Source organism: Apaloderma vittatum, unplaced genomic scaffold (assembly GCF_000703405.1).
Source record: "Apaloderma vittatum isolate BGI_N311 unplaced genomic scaffold, ASM70340v1 scaffold44464, whole genome shotgun sequence".
NCBI lineage: Eukaryota > Metazoa > Chordata > Aves > Trogoniformes > Trogonidae > Apaloderma > Apaloderma vittatum.
The window spans coordinates 1-3,798 of record NW_009711782.1 but is presented as its reverse complement, the minus strand read 5'-3'; positions in this window follow the sequence as shown (position 1 = coordinate 3,798).

The following is a 3,798-nucleotide window of genomic DNA, read 5'->3' as shown; positions in this document are numbered from 1 at the left end:
GCTGCAACAGGTTCATTTGTTACTTTTGCTGTCAAATCTTTGAAGGATATTGCTCACTCCAGCTTCCTACTCGTCTTTTTATAGTCTGTCAGTATCAGATGATATTAAAGTTGATGGTGTTCATTTATCCAGACAGCCTTCAGGTGTCATTGAGTCACCTAAACCTTCTTGAATCCTTAAAGTTTCTTGTGATCTGTTCGTTTAGTGAGTTTAGCTCTGCCCTGTACTTTATAATTTTATTCTGTCCCTGGTTTATTGCCTTAGCCACAAATTGTGGTCCTTTTTTGTATATTTTATGTATAAAACACAAAGTTGAATCCCAACTATTTTTAAGACAAAAGTCTGTTAAAACTTTTTTTATTGTAAAGAATATTTATTATGTGAATCTCTATTATTTTATGATATTTATTGCAAAAGACTTTGAAAATGTACTCATGTCTGAATATAACAAAATATCAATACTTAACGAAATAAGGATGACACGAGAAAGTACATATGTTAACTATAATGCAGAAAATATATTAATTAATGAAAATGTCTCTTGAGTTCTTTTGTTGCAATGACAGGTTGTGAGCTGCACCTGCGTACCGCTGGGTTGTTGGGGTTTCTTCTTGTGGTCTGTCAGGTCGCAAATAACTTGCTATATTGATACTTCAAAACCACTAGTCTGTGCTCTAGTTTAGTTTACCTCATTTGAAGTTTGCTAACTATATGTCAAGTAAGTTTTTGCTATGGGCTATTTAATACAGCTGAATGTATACCATGTGCTTAACTGTGCTGAGAAGTGTAGGCCTTACTTATTTACCAGAACATTTGGAAATACAGTTGTGGAGGAGGAAGCCTTAATTTCAAGGTTTTTTTCTTTAGTAAAGAATGCCAAGTCAACATGTAAACCTATTTTAAATTTTCCTATATAGAACTTATTGCCTGGTTTAATGGCGCATCAGCTGCAGTAGCGAATCTACGAAGCTCAAATCTAAATAAAAAAGCAAGAGGCAGGATAAAAAAAATAACAGTTGTATTGCTGTAGTTTGCTAGCTTGGAAATTTGGGAGAGTGTTTGTGCCTATGTCTACAGATTGTTTGGTTCTTTTCCCATACATTTTGCCAATGTCAGCTGAATCTGTCTTCTGTCTTTAAATCAAAGGCTCTTAAGGGTGGCCTGCGTGTCACAGCTGCTTGGGGCCATTTAACACATATTCAACAAAAAAACCTTTTTATTGCGAGTGAATGGGGAAACCTCATTCTTCTGTTCGTGTGGGTCAAGGCTAACATCACAGTTCTTCTGAAGTCAAAAGTTTATGAAATGAATGTAATTTCATGTGGTATTCAGAGTAAGTGGTTCTAGAGAAACTCCAAGAACATGGAAGTAACTTGACAAACGTGTCATATCTTGCATTTTGAAGTCTTACTGCTTTGAATTGCCATATTCAAGCTGTTGTGACTCCTGGCATAGTGAGTAAGCTCAGCTTTTGTAGTTAGCTCTGTCAAAGCAGATCCAGTGTCATATAATGAGCTGTCCTGAAAGTTGCGTTTCTTTATTAAATGGCCCAGGGTGACTTCTGTGAGCTGTAAAGTGAAATTGTCATCTAAGTACGTGTAGGAAGCCGCTTGCTCTGCCATACGTGGTTCGTGATGCTGTTCTCCCAGGCCCAGCGTGACAACCTTGTCAGGCTGGGAGTTTATGTGCACGAAGCCTGCTTTCCAAGATTTATTCTCCATGAGATGAAGCAAAGCCAAGAGAAGGATATTTCTGAGGAGCAGGCGACTTGCTTTTGCACTGCTTTCCTCTCACAGTGACAGCTGCGAACAGCCCTCGGGAGACAATGAGATCCTTGTCAAGTGGTCACCGTCGGTCAGATACAACCATTCTTAAGATACGACCATTTAAAATACCAAGCCAGCTGCATTTCCACAACTGGATACAGTCCAGCTCTGCTTTGAGTAAGTCTGCACCAAGGGTGTTAGTTATTCCTCCTTGAGCAAACTGTAGCACTGACTTACCTCTTTTTTGTTGTTTCTTGTTTCAAGCAGGTGACTTCGGTGTGGGTTTGGTTCATAGCAGAAGAAAGCCCAAGGGGCATGCATGTACTCTGTCTTTTAATGATCATCCATCGCGAGCTATGTCACAGCACTGTTACAGATTCCTTTAAAACAAAAAGAAGAAGTCAACAAAACATACGCTCTAGTTAGTCGTACTGCCCAATGATCTCTTTACTAACTAAACTTTGGGAATAACTTCAGGTTGGCATTCCTTAGGAGGAAAATGTGACTTGGACCTGTGCAGCAACGAGAATATAATGGTTCCTTGTATGTCTTAAATGGTATTCTTATTGACGGATGTTACCTAGAGCGAGCAGTATTAAAGCAGTGAGAATAATAGATATTTTGTTGGGTTAGATGCTGTGTTGTTTGTATTTAGTGTACATCTCTATATTTGAGTTCACTTTCAGGTCCTCTGGAAGGTAGGGCCATTGCCTGATGGAAACGACTGTGACTTCTCTCAGGCAGACAGATTTTGTGGAGGAGAACCAAGCAGGATGTCTTTCCAGCAGAAGAGGAAAAAATGGAGGAAGCTGGCAGATGTATAAAGTAAACCTCTGCAGCTTGAGGAGACAAAAGTTAATTTTAAATATGCCCCAAGCGGTCAGACATTATAATCTGTTCTACTTGCTACAATGTAGAGATGGGTAAGACCATGTAGAGGTACTGTATGTTGTTGTAAGTGTGTTTGCTCAAGGCTAGTGAGATTTCTAGCAATTGGGAGACTGAAGTGCAGATTTCAACACAAAATTTGTCAGTGGACTTTTCAGGTTACTTTCTACATGTCTGTAGAATGACAGACTGTCAGAGGTCCGTCACAATGTAGAACATAAAAGTTGTTTCTTAGCTGTTTTCAGATAGCTTTGAGATCTTAATTTGAAAACTGAAGTCTGTATGAAGTGATCGTGTAATTAGGTGGTAAGTTCAGCTGACCTACTAACCCAATTGTATATGGATTTGAGCAGGCCTGCCATCTGGTTCTACACAGCGGAGTCCTCAAAAATGTCATGTAAGGTCTGGGGGGAAGGAAAAAAGGAATTCCCTCCTGCAAGCCAGAACTGAGGTCTTGGTTTGCTTTAGTGCCCTGAAACTGTGTTAAGAGAGGCTTTTTGGGGACAGGTGGTAAATAAATCTCTGTGTTCCCTGCTAAAGGAATACATTGCTGGGACGGGAATCTGAGAGAATGGGGATATTTCTCTAAGGACGGGTCTTTTACACTAATGCTAGTGTGGATGATAGCATTATCCAAGGGGGGATAATACTTAATGAAAAGTACTTGCTCCTCTTTGTGGTTCTATATCATAAAGACAGGTGGGAGAGGATTAGCTCCTCTGTCTGTGATAAAGCAAATCTGTTAAGAGGGATTAAAAGGGCTAGATGAAATGTTTTAATGGTCTTATATGAAGTAATAGATTTTTGTCCTGGAGGAATGTTCAGAACTCACTGATAGTTCTGTATTTCTTGTTCTGCTAAAATTACCTCTAAATTCAGAGGAATCCTTATTAATTGTTGGCTTCCTTCCAGCTGGAGCATTTGTGTCAGTCATGGTGGTGCTTCAGAACACTCCGGAATAAAATTTTGTTCCGCTATGCCGCAGCTGGATTTACCAGCCTCACACAGTGCATGGGTTGCACAGGTCTTGTTCTGATGAACCTTCATCAGCGGACAGGTTGCTTTTAGGGCAGCTCTTCATCATTTGTACCTCCTTGCTGTGGTGGCTTTTCCCCTTTCTTTCAATGATCAAAGTACCCAAGCC